The 18,538-nt window shown below is 38.9% G+C and overlaps 1 protein-coding gene across 12 annotated transcripts in view; it reads right to left on the bottom strand.

Moving 5' to 3' along the window:
* RAPH1 (Ras association (RalGDS/AF-6) and pleckstrin homology domains 1) overlaps positions 1-17,639 on the bottom strand; it is a 105,133-nt gene extending 87,494 nt beyond the window's left edge. For all 12 annotated transcript variants that reach the window (XR_008431940.1, XR_008431938.1, XR_008431939.1 and 9 more), the window contains exon 1: positions 17,301-17,639. The gene's annotated coding sequence lies outside the window, so the exon portion shown is untranslated. The remainder of the gene's footprint in view (positions 1-17,300) is intronic.
* Positions 17,640-18,538: the final 899 nt, after the last annotated feature.

The raw sequence follows: 18,538 nt of genomic DNA, 5'->3' as shown, positions 1-18,538 counted from the left end.
TCTTGGTATGGCTAGAATTCCTCGTGATACTCTGCACAAACAGCTTGTTGCAGTTGAAATCATCTGGCTCTAAAGAGCATTGCAAAATATATATACTGTATTTATTATTACTCTGTTATACAAGTCAGAGTCAAACACATTTCAAAAAATTTCAAGTAAGCAACAGTTTGTCAAGAAAGAAATGTTTCTGCTCTTTTTGCCATTACATCTTACTATCAGATGTCATTGAGGCTGAATCTTTCTTGAACTCAATAGGAAAATGGGAAGTTTGCTGGAAGTCTAAATAGATGACTTTTTAACTAGCCAGACATTTTATTCATCTTTCCCTGATAGAAATGATAGAAATGTAATGATATTACCAAGATATTGCTTAAACAACAAAAATTAACAAAACATAATACCTTTTACAGACACTGACACTACAAGACTGTTTAAAAAACTCAAAATTTTTGTAGATGTCTTATAATTAACACACACTATTTCAGTTTTTCCTATAGAACATAAAAATTCATGTCTTCATATGAAAACAATTAGATACAATTTCAAACATTAAAATTTAGTTAGAAAACTAGGGCTAAAAAATGCGCTTAATACCATATTGCATACTGAATTTGCATCATGCACCAAGAGCCATGCCCCTTCCTAAGGCACATACAACTTCAGTTTACATCATTGGTGCAGCCAGGCTCAGTTCCTTTCCAAAATACTTAAGCCTGTGTCCACAAGGCTGATCACCAGTGCTGTCATTTCCTTCAGTGTAATTCGGAAAGCAGCAGGAAACGTGGCTCACAACAAACGCAGGAATACCGGATATACACGAACAAACCAGAACCTACCGTCCACTCTGAGCCTGTTTCTGAAGTCTGACCAAATCTACAACTTAACCTTACTGAACACCTCGCAGGATTAAGGGCATTCCAGTCATGAATTCTCACAGCTGAAGAGTTTTCTGCTATATAAAACCAGGACAAACTCTTATTCTAGACATACATTCTTGTGGCAGGACTATGGGAGGAGGTTATATCTAGCTCACAGAAAATTAGGTCACCCATTTTATAAGCAAATATAAACTGCATGTTGAAGTCTGTAAGCATTTCATAGATACTCTCACTCAATAGAAATTTGGAAGAGATTTATCACAAATTCTGCATAAAGCTAGAATAATTATACATGCAGGAGGAAGGAAGTTCATATTTACAATCTTAGTCAAACAATAAAAACATTATATCATCTTAGCAGCTGTGTAAGAATTTGGCAAGCCTCTGAGTAAAGTTTTTTTCTGAACATCCCAAAAGAACAATTATTTTTGTTTCCTGGAACATATCATCTTTAGTATAAAGACCTCTCTAAGGATTGAGCCAGATGAATAAACTACAGAATACAACATTGAAAATGGAATGTGTACCACAATGACTATTTTCACTGCTAAAGCAGCTGAGTTGACCACGCTGTATAAGGAATGTGATTTGTGACACTAGAAATGCTAATTATTTGGACCACATTCACATCTTCAAGGACAAGGGCTGGCAAGAAAGAACTGATCTGGCATTAATTTGCTGTAGCCCAAATGAGACACAAAGCAGCAAGAGTAGCTATTTAAAATGTAGGTGACAGTGATTAGTTAAAAAACCATGTAACAATTAATCTCTTAATTCAGTACCACCTCAATATTTAAAATGAAAATAATTTCCTAGTTGTGTTTGTCTACTGCTCTATGAAAAAGCTTATGCAGATGCAGGAGTTTGTTGCACATCCCATTAGCCTACAGTCTCATTTCCTTGATTGCTAACAGTACAGTGTGAAGTGGCTGGAAGATTTTTATACTTTCATTTTTTGTAGAAAAATTTTTACACTTGAATTTTAGCTTTCTATCTCATGCTGAATCAAATCAAAGCAGCAGCATCCCAAAAGGATTTACAATGAAGCTTAAAAAAGAAGAATTATTTTGTGGCTTTTATAATTTTTCTATCTTCCTTCAGACCTTTAAATGCCCATTCAGGTCTAAGTCTTGCCGGCACCTTTTTCCTATTACCTTTCAAAGGATTTATAAAGTTTTGCTAATAGCAGCTACAGCCTAGCATACTCTGAAAGGCCAGCTTGTTACAAATCAGAACAGGTTTAAAAGCCAAAAAAGAAAGTCATTTTTGTCGAGTTATAGATTTCATTCTACAGGGAGTTTTCTGCACATTCTCCCTTCAACCCAACACATCTATCCAGTAAAAGTAGCTTATAACTACTAAAACATATAGCTGAATTCCTTGTGTATATTTATCTATTTATGAGTAACTTATGCCAGGGTCCAGGTCCAGACTAAAGGTATGTTGCATTTGACAGTGTGTTGTGGTTTGACACATCGGTTTCCACCAGCAGGAGGGGAGCATCTGAAAATATTGGTGAGGGCCTTCATCCATCTTCACTCTTCAGAACAGGAGATGGTACTCCATCACAAAAATTAGGTATCTTGCCTTGTTCATTTACATCTCAGCAAGCAGTTCCCTTACTAAGTCTAGAACACGGAAGAGGGATGGGTAGAAAATATGGTCCAGTTGTCCAGAAATGAAGCTCTTTTGTCGTATTTGCCATGACATTAATCTCCCCTCTCCTTCTATTCAGTAGTAGAAACAGAATTAAAACTAACAAAACCTTTTCGTTCCCGACTGTAAGAACAAGAAAGGATCTTTTTAAAAAGCTGGAAAATTAGGGCAAGGTAGAACAGCTCTTCAACTGGTAAGACACATCAGTAAAGCCAAGAAACAATGAAATCTAATTTTAAAATGAATAGTGTAACTTCAGTAAAACATGATCAGTGCTTTCTGATTCTACGTCTGGCATCCAAGAATACTTTCATCAATGCTTTTCAGGAAGACTTCTAGTAATGTGACAGGAATCATGCCACATTAGACTTCAGATGTAAAACTTTAATGAGGAAAAGATTTTTTTCAGACCACAGCCTGCTAAAAGAAAGTTGTCTGTTTCTAGCATAAAGGAGGGAAGTTATGTTTGGGCCTTTAAAATAAAGTACTAGACGACCATAAGAGACACATAGAGACAGACAAGACATTTGAATTTTCATAGCACACAGGTGTATTAGGAAACAAGAGACTGACTTACGTTACTTGTGACTCAGTGGCTGAAAAGATTTGACATAAGTCAAAGCAACAGTTTTTTAAACAAGTGACATGCTCACAAGCCATTTTATAAAAACATACAAACATCCACACCATCTCAGGTATCTAGGCTCAAAAAAGCAGAGTGCATGTAGCCTCTATATACATTTGTGCAGAATGGAAGATCAAGAAGTTGATGGCCAAATTGATTTTGCAGGCTGAGGTGGGACAAAAATCAGACTTAAAAGCAGATCAAGGACAAGCCAAATATTTAATAAAGTACAAAGGAAAAGGTAGGTTTTTCTTATAAAAACCCTATGCTTTTTGACACTACTATGCAAAATATTTCAGATGCTGTATTCAAAATAACCTCAGGGTACAAATAATGAAAACAACCAAACAAAAAATAGTTAACAATGTTATGAATAACACAGAAATCATCCAGAAGTTCAGTTCACAGGTGGTGCTGTATAAAAATAAGATGAAAGATATTAATAAAACAGTTTAAAAAGTGACTAATTCCAATCTCTTCATCATGGTACTGGAGATTTCTTGATGCAAAACTCCCATATAAGTATAAATACATTATCACTCCCCTCTCATAATCAAGTACAGAGTGAAGCAGGAAGACTCTCCTTCCCTGCATAACAAAAACGTTAAAACTAAACTATCTGTAGGGCACAGCAGACAATCCAAGCAACTTGTATATGCAAAGCCAGAAAGTCCAAGTTTCTCTACATAAATCTTCTGATTAATCTTAAGCAAGTACGGTCTTTTTTTTTTGCAAGAGGAAGTGATAGCAGAAAGAAGAAAGTGTTAAGAAGTCAAGAAAGGTTAGTGAACTTGGGACTGGACAGCGTTACACACATACATTTAAATAATAATTTTACAAGTCAAAGACTGGAAGGAAGACCTCCACAGCTTTGTCTTAAAAAAGCCAAGAGGCCACTAACAAACACCAAAAAAAAACCAACCACAAGACTCGCCACCCCTCTGCAAGTAAAGGAAAGCAAGTAAGTTAAGTCCACTTAGGAAAAAGAAAAACATGCCCAAAAATCAGTGGAATAAAGCTGGGAATGATTTCCAGACACTGCTGTTGTTGCAAAGCTAAACACTGCTAGTAGCATGGACCAAGAATGCATTCTTAGTACTCACTGCTATCATTTTCTAGCTGCAAATGTATTAAAAAGTTCATAAAGTCAGAAAAGAAAAAAAATCCTTTTATTTACACCAATATACCTTTTGCACACTTGCTCATAAACAGCACTAATGAAGAGGCACATAGTATTACCAACATATTCCATTACTAGACTTCTCAGATACTTAAGCCTCACTAAAGTCTTTAAGACATAGTTAGATTTTAGAGTTGGTTTGAACTTTTTTTTTTTAATTGAACTATTTATACACAAGGTAGATTTTGTTGTGCTGGTGAAACTGAAACAACTTCTGTTTTCATACAGCTGGATCTGACACTCAACTGAAAGCACTCTTTTGCATTTAACAGAAATCTTGCAACACACTTTGAAGGATGATACATAGAAATAGAATAGATAAGGAAGCAATTACCTGGGCAATTTCCCCATAATATTGAAGGAAGTCTTAAAAACAATTATATTTTACTAAACTCGGAGAAAGCCAAAGGTATGGATCATGTTGTTTTGCTGTCCTTTTATTGTTCAACAGAATTCTAGAATCTTAATCTCATATTCTGATACTGTTTGATGACTCAGCAGTATAGCAAAAGCCTGACATAACTGTGACCAGTGAAAAGTTAGCACAATAACCACTCTTTGAAAGGCTGGCCATGAACAAACATGCACATGGCAATTTTAGTCAAGCAACTAGCCAAAACTCGTTATTTAATGGACAGTAGCTAGAACAATCAGCAGCGAATGACTCACCAATGAGGTGCTACTATGCTATAAGTATCATTTGCTCTGTCAGAGCTGCCACTGGACTTTCATGCTTATTTATGGAACTGCCTGGCTGTGGTCCCATGGCGATACCACTGAGAATGCCTACCAGGAATCCATGCCTGACTGCCAGCACTGTTTCAATGGCACTGTCTCCTTCTATTCAGTGCAACAACTTACGAGCTCTGGAAACGAGCTCAACCACAAGCCAGAGTGTGCCCCACATCTTTCAAGAAGCAATACCTATAAAAACCAAATGGGATGCATGCTAAGACCTTGTTTGTTCCTGGTCTCAACTACTCATCTGATGTCACAACCTTCTCTCCGAAGAAAACCACTAAAAGAGCAATACATCTGTGGTATCATTCACAGCCTTTGTGATAAGTAGTAAAGTCAATTCTAGCAGCACCATTTTCCAGCTCTATTATTTCTAACAATTAAAAAGCCCTATTTTAAAAAATTCAGTCAAGTCACAGAAACCAAGTTCTCAGCCCCTTTTTCAATTCCTCTTCATCATCTAAGAACCCATCCCAGCTGAGACTATGCACAAAGCAGAGGACTAACACAGCTTATAAATACTATGCAACCTCCAACCGCATTTTGAGTTGGGGAATACCAAGACAAATATCCTGCCCATTTCTCAGTGGACAGAATATCTCCTGCGGGACAGTTCTAGCCAACAACATCTAAGAGCATGCATACAAACATAAACCCGAGTGCAGGAAGGAACTGAGTGCAGAAAAAAGTATTTTTCTACCAATCCAGTTTCAAATCAAGAAGGATTTCAGAAGCAAATATTCCAAGATCAATTCTCAAAAGGAGGACAAGAGAGCTACACAGACAATTTTCAAAAATACTCGTTGTTTGCAACTCCACTGAAGAACTAGAAGACTATAAGAAGGAAAAAAAGATGAATGTAACAAGAGAGCAGAAAAAGTGTTTCAAAGATGACAAGGACAGCATTTAATCCATAATATAATGCTTCCTCTGTGGCAGACCTAACTTCCTCTTTTAAAATAATGTCCTGTTCCTCAAGACACTATAAAAGCGCAGCAATACAGAGAGGGCACAAACCGATTTTTTACAGAATGCAAAGTCATAGATATTACTTCAGTGCTTATTTTGAACCCCTTTGAAAAGTAATAGAGTTGGCTACAAACATACTTTCTAAATACAATCTATAAAATATATTGGCAGTACAGTGGCAATAAAAATATGAAAACTGCATAGTTATCTATCTGTATGCCATTAAATAATAGGCTTCTGTATGCACATCTAATGACAGAAAGATAATCACTATTTGCTACTTGTTGAAATACCAGCCTCAAACCATACATTCAAACTAGTTCCACATAGCTACACAGATGATACTTGATGCACACAGAACTAAACTGCTGCTACCCTCCCCAGGGAAATGTTACCCATCACATTATGGATGCAAGCAGAACAGAAATTATGGCAGAAATATTAAGTAAACTAAGAGTGTCTTTTATTGGACCTTCAATTACCTCACAGAGTAAGGTAAGTGCTCTTAAGTTTAATAGATGACTCCATCACAGTATTACATCTCTCCACAATGAGTCATGTCAGGCAAAATTTTAAGTTTTCTTTTCAGAAAGTGAACTAATTATTTAATATTTTAAATAGTTAACCATCCACATATTCCAAATTCTACTAAAAAAACAAAGTAACTTCATATTCTACTTACCACCATTTCAAACAATGGCTATTACTACACTCCAAAAACTTTGATACTTCACAATGAGTGTCTTGAAATAAACAGACACAATAAAAGGCAATTATTTATGATCCACAGTATCCAGATACTAAATACTTAGTCATACTGCAAAAATAAGAAAAGAAAAGCCCTACTTCTGAATATATGTTAGTTCAATATTCCTGTTCAATATTCCTGAATCATGCTAAAAGACCAAGAGTTCATCATAATCCAGAAGAAGTCATTTTAGGAATGAAGCAGCAGCTGCTGAATCTATCAGTAAGCTCTGCCTTCTCAAGTCTTACAGGCACTTCGTAATATAGTAAAGGCATGCGCAGTTGTAAACTCAAATATTTAAATCTGCACTGCAAGGCAAAAAGAATGCAGACAACATAAGGCCAGCTGCAATTTTTACACTTTCATAAGAGAACAACTGATCTTTTGTCTTGCTTTTCAACTCACTCTAAAATAGAAAAAAAAAAGTATTTAGGCAGCTTTAACTAGAACAATGTAATACACAAGACACATCAATATCTTGCAGCATTTTATCATGTTTCATCAGATCATGCATATAGAAATGTTGTTCTCAAATGCTCACAGCCTGTCTAAAGTTGTATTATGGAGCATGCCAGATTAACCTTATCTCAGGAAGTTAATAATGAGCATTATCACACCAAAAAAAAAAAAAAAAAATTTGGCCTCCTAGTTTCAGGTGATGTACATTCTAAACAGAAGGAAGACCATGTACCTTCAGGATTAGAAATTCAACCAGATGGAAATTCAACCTCAGAAAATGTTAATGTAACTCATTAATGTAACTTATACAAAAATAAAGACACTAGACAGAGTGTTTGGAAGATAGATAGAATTGCTTTAAAGCACATTCTCCTGTTCTGCAAATACAGTCCTATTTTACTACTGATTAATGCATCTTTTACACTGAAGTGTAAAAAGACAGAAGGCTGGCCCATGGTCACATTATATGGGACAAAAATTGTGTTGTCATCTTCAAAATTAGGAAGTATACACTTCACAACAATTACTGGAAAACATTAATCATCAGAAGTACTAAATAATGAGGAATAATTTTAAAAGTGAAAGATAATACCATAACTTGCCTTATCTAGTACACTCAGATCAGTCTTTAGGCCAAAAAGCAAGCAACAACAGGTTCAATTTAAACTCTTCCCATGACAAGGATAGCAAAACAGCATGTACATTAAATCAAAGTAATTTGCATCCAGTGAATGCTTTTTTTCCATACACTATGTGTATTTTAAATCTAAAGGCCACAAAAAACTAACATACTTTTAAATTATCTAGGAAAATAATAAACACATAAAATCACTTCCTAAGCTTTCAGGCCTCACAGTCTATCCAAACTAACTTCCTATATAATACCTGTAAATATATTAACTACCTGATCTTTCAGGAGAATGAAGATTGACACTTCTTTGAAAAAAGAGAGGCACCCAAGTCATTAAAATTCAAAAATGAAACACCACTGACGTTGAAAGTGCATAGTCTGAAAATACTTTATTTACTCTGTGCTGGACTTTCAACTTCAGAATACAGGCCAGTCATTCCAGAAATATTCCATTCCAGCTGATAAAAGTTAATTTAAGATTCATTGTACAATAGTCATAACTAATCCCAAAGGCTTTTCTTTCTCTTAACTTGTTGGTTTTGAGAACTTTCTGAAGTTTTTGCGCACATTCAAGCAGAACAGATACAAACAGTATCAAAACAGAAAGTTTCATTCAAGCTAGTTACAAGGACAGTGCTTTTGGAGGTTTGCTTTATTTTTAAATAGAACATCTCTGATTTTCACTAACTGGGATAGGAAGCACAAAAGGTTAAGCTGAATGCTGCACTATCAGCTGAACAGCTGTTAACAGAGCATTCTTCATAAAGACACTATATGTTTCACTTTAACAACTATGATGTGGGTATGTGGTTCCTCTTGAAAATTTCACTAATTTCCCTGCTTCCATTTAATGCTCTGCAAGCTGCCAGAAAGGAAAAAACACTCCCACTTTTCTATGGGACCCTCCTCCTTCCATGTAATTGCTGAAAATGAGACTTCTCAATTTTGCTGTGCTTCTTAGAAAGTATCTCAGAGGTCTCTAATCCAGAAATGAACATTTCTTCATGAAAATAATTCTTTCCTTCTACAATAGGCAATAATTTATTTGTGACAGTCACATCAATCTGACAAACAGCCTTTCAGTTCCACAGAACTGATCATACCACTAAGTTACTTATTAATAGACACAACAGAGTAGATGTGGAAGAAAAACTGATCTTCTCTCACTCAGCTTCAGCAGAACTGTTCTGATCTGTGACATGCTCAGAGATGGATAAAGTTTCTGCCAGTATTATTGCTTTGCAAGGTTACTAGTGACTGAAAACTACCGACTTCCCTCCTCCACCCCTAACTGATAGAACGATCTATCTATTAGAAGACACAAGTACTATTGACTAAACTCCAGAGTACCAGAAATGTGCACTGATACGGACCACTTGCAGAATGCTTCAGCAGGAACACAGCGTGCAACCACCCATGTTTCTGTCAAAGCCACTCAGACCCACACGTTCAAGTAGAAGGTCATGCTCTTGAGTCGTGCATTAAAGATCTAAGTGACAACTTCCTTCGAGAACAGAGATTTGTATGGCATTTTTATTTAAAGGCTTAGAACAACCTAATGAGATTTCTCATAATGGGGAGATTTTTTAAAATGCACTAGAAACCACATTTGTGCTAAGTCTTTAGTCACCTCTGAAGCAGAATGATTACTGACATCTTGGAAGGCCAAACTTGCATTGGTGTATTAAAACAAATTCTAACAATGATTAACTCGATTTTAAGTGGTGAAACAAGTTCACAGTGATTCTTTTAGCAAGGAGCAGAGCAAGAAGCAAAATTAGTAAGGTAAGGATAGTAGGTGTTTAGCATGTTTGGGGATTTTGTTTGTGTTTTTCTTACATCTAGTCTCCAGTGATCTTTATATATACAAAATCAACTCAAGCATGGTTTAGTGGTGGACTTGGCAGTACTAAGTTAATGGCTGGACTCGATCTTAAAGGTCTTTTCCAACCTAAACGATTCTATGATTCTATAAATAAAGACAGCCTGGAATGCTTGACTTCTGGCATAGAATCAAAAATCCTATGCTAGATTCCTCATCACTATACAGGCATGAACCAGGCAAGTCAGGATGAAATCAAGAACAACCATACACGAGCAAGAAACTGCTGAGGAACAGCCAACAGTGCAATACCAAAGACTGAGGCTTTAAGTCCAGACACAATCCACAAGTACTGTACCTCCCACAGAACAACTGGGAGAATCTCCCTGGGCAGTGAACACTGCGCTTGCTTCTGCAGGAATCTAGAGTAGGTAATGCATTTATTTTATGTAGGGTGTCCTGTTCTTGTAGACACAGATTCTCAAAGTTAATACAACTTAAGACCTTCAGATCTTATCTTCATGTACTCTCTGGCAACAATATGAGAAAATCTGAGGGAACACTGTCATAATCATAACGAAATGGTTTCACATTTGTTAGAGTACTTCTCTTCTTACCTAATTCATCTTGTTCTAAATTATAAAAGAGTAGCAAGCAATGAGCTCAGACAAAAGTAGAAAAAAATCCCATGGGATTAAAATTAAGACAATTAGTATGCAAGTAAAGTATTTCTGTAAAGGTAATAAGCTTCCCATGCTAATTTCACCTCTGCAAGATCACCATTAGGCTGCAAAAATCAGTCTTGTTCCTAAGATGCTTGAAAGCATGCTGAAAACTTACTATTTTCAATACTGAGCTAGAACCCATTCCAGTTTCGTAAAGCAGCTCATCTAAATAAGTATAGATAACATCAGTCATGTAGATATGAAAATGAAATTATTTACAAAATCATGGGGCAAAGTATTTCCTACAACAAATTCTGAAAGCCTGGACCAATGCCTTTTCATATTTGTAAGCTGCAAAGAGCAACCTGGAAAGGTGTTTGTTCTTATTTTTTTAAAATGACTTTACATCCCAGAAGTAAAAGAACCTTGAATTCTGCAAAACAATATATAATCAGGGTCTAGGAAGATGTATAGAAGGATGTAGCTTTTCTTCTTTCAGCTGCTCCCAACACACCACCTCTTCAATTTTATCATTTTGGCACGCTGTGGATTATGCTGTTAACTGGATCACAGAATTTACATGGATTTAATATTGCCCGTCTCTTGTTTTTTTATGAGAATTTTTAATGCACAATAATTTAGCGATCTCTAAAGCTACCTAAGGATAATTCTGTCAAGAAAAGTGTAAGGCGGGGGGAAAAATTCTCTGGGCTCCACTGCTTCTCTTCTGCTCTTACTAATACCATCTCTTTAAGGGACCTACAAGAAAGGAAAAAAAAGCCCACTGAGTGAAACATACAGTTCTTTAGATTCAGTCAGCTCTGCCAGAGATGCAAACAGGGACTATTCCAGGCTTAGCAAATGCATCTGTACAGAGATTAATGACCGAACAAGTATATAAACAGCACATGGGGAACTTTACTTCTTTCAAAGAACCTGCACATTTGTTTTGCTAATGCAATCTTCTACAGCAACTTCAAGCCTGTAGCGACATCACATCTTTTCAATACTGGTGTACCACAAGGATCAATTCAGCAACTTCAGAGTTAAATGTAAGAGTACCTCTCCAACTCTACAGGACCTTTGACAGAGAGAAAAATCTGTCAAACATAGTTTCAATATACTTTCCCAGTGATTAAACCAATCAAATTAGCATTTTAGATAGAGTATTTTACCAGGAACTATTTAAAATAAATCCACAGACATCAAAAAAGCACTAGGCTTTTTTCATCACTGATTGAAACAATACAGTTGAGCAAAACTGTCTTAGGATAATGCCTAAATTGCAAGAAGAATAAAATTCTACATACACAAAAAAGCCATATTATAAATTCTATGTTGTAAAGTTAGCATTTTTCACATTATGCAGTGACTTACTCAACATATACTGTTGCACTTAGCAGACAATTTAATTACATATCTTGAAGGGATTTAACTGTAAAGGTGATATCAGAGTTAGAATTCAACCATTTGAGATGGGACTATTTTATCATCAATGCTTGATACATACTCATTATTTGTACTATAACACTACTCAATGATACAGCCTTTAAAATACAATTTTACAAGCAGATAATGCACATTTGCCAATTACAGTTTAAGCCAGGTTTACAATTAAGTCTTTTGGACACTTCTGAAAACATTTTTCCTTTTACTGTGACCAACTGGATTTCAGAAAACGAAGTATAAGTTTGCACAGAGTAATCCTTGACAAGTTTACAGTACTTCCTCAAATAACCAGCAGAATTTTTCACAAGTCACTGATACACAACTGTTCAATAGCAGAAGTAGACACTACTAGCTCAACAACAGTTTTAGTTTGGGGGAGCAATTTTACCAGGCTTCTATAACCAAGTTCAAACACTACGACCATGATGACATAAACTACCTTCTCTGTGCTACAGATGGCTATTCTTAAAGCAGAAAAGTGGGAATGTGACTACAGAATTTGCATTGAGATGAAGTCTACCCATGTATCAAGCAACAAGCTCTACTTGGAGCTTTTCTTTGGGGAGCAAACTGTTCCTTCCTACTGGAAAAGCCAAGAAGGCAATGATTAAAGTAACTACAAGAAGTAACTTACTGCACATCTTGACCGTGAGCACAGTACAGTTCCACTTTTTTTTTTAATTTACTTTAACCAGGACAAAAAGACAAGGAATACCACAAGTCCTTCCACCTCAGCAAACTGCTAAGTCTCTGGGAAAAGGGAAGGACAATGAGACAATCACAGCACCAGCAGCAGCCAAGGACCCTACGCCAGTAGTAGGCAGTGGACTTCAGCTCTCACTATCATATGAACAAAAGTTTCTGCCAGGCCCCCTACAACAGCTCCTGAGGGTTTCTGAAGGGTGAAGTTATCAGAGAGGATGAAGGATGCCAATGAGTTTACCTCCAGCCCTTTTCTGTATGTGTGTTTTAGAGAGCATATTTTTCAAATCAGATCTATATTTGAGAAAAATGATCAGGTTCTATACTTAACTTCTCCAAGACTTTTTTACATGAAAGTCCAATACTGACACAAGTAATAAAACTTAGCAGTCACAAAACTGGAGAGTGATGTCACTTCTTGCTCCTGTTTCTTTTTAATCCTGATCTGCTAGAAATCAGCTAGTCTGTTGTAATGAACAGTAGAAAACAGTAAGGTGTTTGTATATGAACACAACTTGGCATTCTAAACACTCACACCGTACATGACCATTTCAGCAGATGTCAAATACAATAATTATAACACAATGTTAACACTGCAATAAGGGATGATAATTTGGATCATTTTCACAGAAGATAATCTACATGCAGTTTACCATTTATGCCATGCAAGATCAGTGTATTTTTACCAGCAATCTGAGTTCTTGAATACTATAATATTTACTTAAGTAAATATAACAGTTTTATTACTGTGAACAGTAATTCCCTTACCAGACTCTCTATAATATTTTTATATAAGAACTTTCACATTACACACTGGTGTCTTGAAAAGACCAGAGGCAATAAAGATTCAATCAACTTTTGAATATAATTTGTTAAAAATATTTATTTTTGAGACTAGAAATTCAGTAATGGGTGAAAATTATGTCCTGTAACTATTTTTGTAACATCCCTGGAACTCCTTCCCCACCCCCAGGCCTCCCTCCCCCAATGCCCCCTAAAATCCAACTAACTCATTATGATATAAGATGGCAACAAATTATTTTCCTAATATTTAACATCAGGACAATTTCAAATCCTTATCTACGTCATCTTCCTCCATAAAATACAAATACAGCGGTACCTTCCAGACCAAGACATTTCAAGAGCTTTTCACTAAGAGATGGATTTTAAAAAACAAGTTCAACAAACAATCTATTTAACATCTTACACAAAACACTTCTGCTAAACCTGAACATAGAAAATAACTAAAACTCCTACTTGGAACAAAACAGAGAACTGACTTTAATTCACTAAAACGTCAGAAAATATCAGTCAATATATCTGGATCAAGTTGCATAAAAATATTCTCCAGATACTTTTCTTAGTCTTCATACAATTTTCCTACATGAAGGATTAGAAGCAACCTCTATCATTATTGAATTTCAGTTCTTTCTCACAGGGACTCATGTGTTTACTTAGGTAATTATTACTAATTTCTAGTGTTAACACATAAAAACTAATACACCATTTTCAATGGACACTTTCTTAAAGTGATGATAACACTTGGAGATTAACAAAAGAAATTTTAATCCCTTGCTAATCTGAAGAACAACTATAAAGGGCAATTATAGTGCAAGTTTCTTTACTGACATTATCTAACCTAGTAGACATTCCTAAAGGTAGAAAACATTCCGTGTGTGTACTCACTCAAAATCTGTGACTGCCAATTATCAAAGGTATTTTTTGAATTCTTAAGAGGACTTACTCAATATGTCAACTTTTGTTTCATAATTTACATTTTCTGAAACAAAATTAACACTCCACATAGAAACAGGTTAAACCTGACTACTTAGCAGTCTGGTGTCATTTCAATGTATTATTAACTCCTAGCAATAAAACAGATCTGGATCGCCTTTTTATAAGGCTTGTTTATCTGACATTGCCTGATTCTGCTGTAAACTAACACATTTTCTTCTAACAATTGCAGAGAAAGAGTGTGAAACATGGCCAAGTGGCTTATTCTTGGGGCCAGAAACAGAAATTGGACATTTCTGGCTTTGGTAAGTGTTTGTAACAAGTTCTAGATTTAATCAGCAGGATCCTCAGTATGAACAGATGTTAATGGGAAGTTGTGAAGTACATTATTTCAGTTCTATTTGAAAATTCCATAATAAAACTATTGTTTAACACAACAGAAAAGGCAGAGTGTGATTATTTTGCAACCTTTGGCTTCATTTGTAACACAAGCGATTTGGATTCTTCTTCTATTAAGAAGGTGATGTAAATTACTTAATGGCTAAGATCTTCAGTACTATTCTTCCTAGTATTTACCTAACTAGCTTAGTCACTCAGATTTAACTCTGTCTCACTTAGAGACAGTTAGAGAAGGTTTTTACTTCCTTCTCCAGCAGCTGAAAAACATTTAAAGAAGGAGGGCAAGTATGACCAGTAAAGATGAGACTAACACAGGATGAAGATCTACAGTTTAAATCACAAAGAATTAACTTTTTATAGCTAGAAAAGCCAGTTGATTCTATCGAAAAACTTAATGCTGAAGGAATAGACAAAGGACCAAATTCAAATAAAGAAGCAACCCCTAAAGAAGATTTGTGGTTTGGGGGAAACAAAGCTATACCCAAATATTCTGATAGCCAGAACTCTGAGACATCCTTTTGAAAAACAATGCCTCTTAAAACCAACCCCAGCGAGCCCAGAGTTGGTTTAAAGTATTGTGTGAAACCTACGAAGGGCATCGCAGCAGTTTCACACAATACTTTAAACCAACAGGTGTTCTCTGTACCCAGGCTTACTTCACTAAGAAAGGCGAACACACAGCTCCAACACACAGGAAGTTGAAAGCAGTTTATGTCAATACACTACTCCACTGTACAAAAACTACTTTAAATTCAAACCTGAAGGCAGTAGTATCAAGATACTATGAAAGGAAGGCAGATTGAAGATTATATAAAATTTGTCAGTGTTCTCTTTCACATTATTTTTAATACTCTTTCTAGAAATTAACAGCCAGTACACTGTATTGCTTTCCTTAACTGTGGTTTATCTCTTACTAATACTTTTCTCACTGTCACCACATGCTGAGTCAGAGAATCAGTGGTAGAAGGATACTTCATTGCATATCATCAGAGCATAAAAAAATGAAGCCATTTTAAGGAAATATCTATCTGAAAATGAAAACTGTACAAGGGCAACAAAAAATTCCTTGTTGCCACTTACCTTTCTGTTGTATGAAAGCAAAAAGCTTCTGTAACATGGATTTCTGTATGGTAATTTGAGTATCACCCAGTGATATGAAAAATCACATACCAACTTAGGTGCAAAAAACCCGTTCTGTGTTCCACTATCCACCACACCCACCCAAGAATGATGTGTATTAAATATGGATATGTCTAGATCTTTACAGATCTAATATGGAAAGTATTTCCTAGATTATGACCAATACTTTTATTCTTCAAAATGATTTATCAAGTAATTTTACCATTCCTCTATTTTAACAGGAAACTTCTCAGCAGAGAAAAGCTGATTAAAGACAATAAAATTGGAAGATCTGTTGTTCTAGACATACTGTTTCAATAAATATCTAGAATTAATCAATTAATTCTTCTTCTTTAAGGTATTTAACAAGCTAACCTATCCATGTCTGAAGGGCACTAGGCGGAACAGACAAAAAGAGACAATTTGTTCAAAATGGAGTGGGTGTGATTCTACAGTCTCACAAAACATCCACCCATCACATGAATGGTAATGTAAAGATATTAGCCATATGAAATAGTTTTCATTTGCCAAATGGAGTGTACCTGTAATCCACCAGTAAAAAATAAATTGCACTACACAGACCGCTGTTCATCTCCTTCTAAACACTTCCAGCCCAGTAAAAATATAAAATACTAGTAAAAATGATAAAACAGAGACAGTGTTCAAACACGTAGGTGGATTGTTTTCTGCCCCACAAAATAACAAATCCAAAAGAAATACAATCTTCCAAAATGAACAGGTAAGTCAGTGGCTTCTTAAAACAACCAGCATTAGTGCAAGAGAAAAATAAGTATAGCCATATGAATTTTACAAGGTCATGTGACACTCGTGTATACATACAGACACTCCTCCTTTCCCTCCCACCATCAATGATTTTCCCCATGCAGAAATAATAATATACCACACTCCCAGTTTCACGAAAACCAACGCAGGCATCAAGCTTGCTTGGAAGGCTCTTTGCAAACCAGTCTGCCTTCAGGAGGTCGTATGGCTAAAAAGCTTAACAGATTTCAGGTTTGGTGTTGCGTTTTTAACCCATCATTCCTTCTTGCACCAGGAACGAGGATTTGCGCGTTTTCTTCCGCGGGTGGCAGCGCGCGCCTCGGCGATGCCTGCGCCGGGGACCCGACTGCCTGCGGCTGCACAGGGTGGAGACTCACCCAAGCTGACATTGTCTGGATGCCACACACTACATCCCTCGCGCATCCCCGGCTGACTTCCCAGCCTCTTCCGAGGCATGCCTCATTCGGGGAAAACCCGGAGGGCACACACATACCAGAATCCTCCACCAGTCACCAGAGCCTCTCGAGAAAAGAACACCCGATGGTGTCTGGGGCGTGGAGGGGCGCAGGGCAGACGCGCGGGCCGGTAAACGCGCACCCCTCCCGCACCCCTTCGCTCCGGTGCTCCCGCCCAGCCTCGGCGGTGGCTCGGGGGCCGAGGGGACGCGGCAGGAAACGCCGCCTGCAGGTCTGCCACCGCCGCCCCCCAGATAAGAGCGACACGAAGGCGGCTCCGCCACTCACCTCGTCTCGGCTCCGGGGGAGCCCCGGCAGGCAGCGGCGACGCCCCACAGAACAGAGGGGCGAGGCGCCGGGTTCGCTCCCGCTCGCTGCCGGCGGCGGCACCCGGGTCCGCTCCGCCCGCAGACCCCCTCGGCGGCTGCCGCTGCTGCTCCTCTTGTCTCCACTAATGGTGGCCGCCGATACCGGTTCCTTTCGCCGCTCCCTTCCTTTCCCGTTCCTTGTTTCCGCCGAGCGCGGAACCGCCTCCGCCCGGCGGCCGAGGCGCGTCCCTGCCCTGCAGCGGAGACGCCGCTCCCCACACGCCGCTGCCGCCCCAGCACCGCCGCCGCTCCGGGCTCCCCCCGCCGCTCACTTCCGGCGCGCGGGCCGCGCCTCGCCCCGCCCTGCCGGGACCGGCGCCAGCCAAGGGGGGCGGCGACGGACCCGCAGCGCCGGAGCGGCCGTTGGGCGCGCGAGCGGCCGTTGGGCACGCGGGGGGCGGCTGGCGCGCGCGGAGCCCATCGATCCCCGCGGAGCCGATCCGCCGGTGCCGATCCCCACGGAGCCCATCGATCCCCGCGGAGCCGATCCGCCGGTGCCGATCCCCACGGAGCCCATCGATCCCCGCGGAGCCGATCCGCCGGTGCCGATCCCCACGGAGCCCATCGATCCCCGCGGAGCCGATCCGCCGGTGCCGATCCCCACGGAGCCCATCGATCCCTGCGGTACCGATCCGCCGGTGCCGATCCCCACGGAGCCCATCGATCCCTGCGGTGCCGATCCCTGGCTGCCGATCGATCCCTGCGGTGCCGTTGCCCGCTGAGCGGGTCCGTCCGCGCCGGGCAGTGGCCGGCGCGCTCTCGGCGGGCGCTGCCCGCGCTGCAGGCAGCTTGGGGTTGCGGTTCCGTCCGCAGGTAAAGGCGCTTCGGGACGTTCCCTGTTCCGATCACCGAAGGTTTCTGCTGTCAGCAAATTACCAAATCCTACCGAAATCCTCGGTCATGTGTCCCGCTGACCCAGGGCCAGCCGCGGACCGCGCCGCCTCGTCTGTCTACGCTCTGGCCCGGCGGGTTTGCCCCCGTTTCTCATCCTACCACAGCTTCAGGGCCGAGATCACAATTTTTAAAGTTATTTACAAAATGGAATAAACGCTACTTGCTTGCTACTGCAGGTAGTGCTATAGGAGGGGAGATTCGCTTAAATAGAGTTTATTGCCCTGGGGCTCCAAGCTGCAGCGCAGGAGAGGTGGCATGCACGCT

Source organism: Vidua chalybeata, chromosome 7, assembly GCF_026979565.1.
Source record: "Vidua chalybeata isolate OUT-0048 chromosome 7, bVidCha1 merged haplotype, whole genome shotgun sequence".
NCBI classification, from domain to species: domain Eukaryota; kingdom Metazoa; phylum Chordata; class Aves; order Passeriformes; family Viduidae; genus Vidua; species Vidua chalybeata.
The sequence above is the reverse complement of the archived record's forward strand: the minus strand, read 5'-3'. Positions and strand labels throughout refer to the sequence as shown.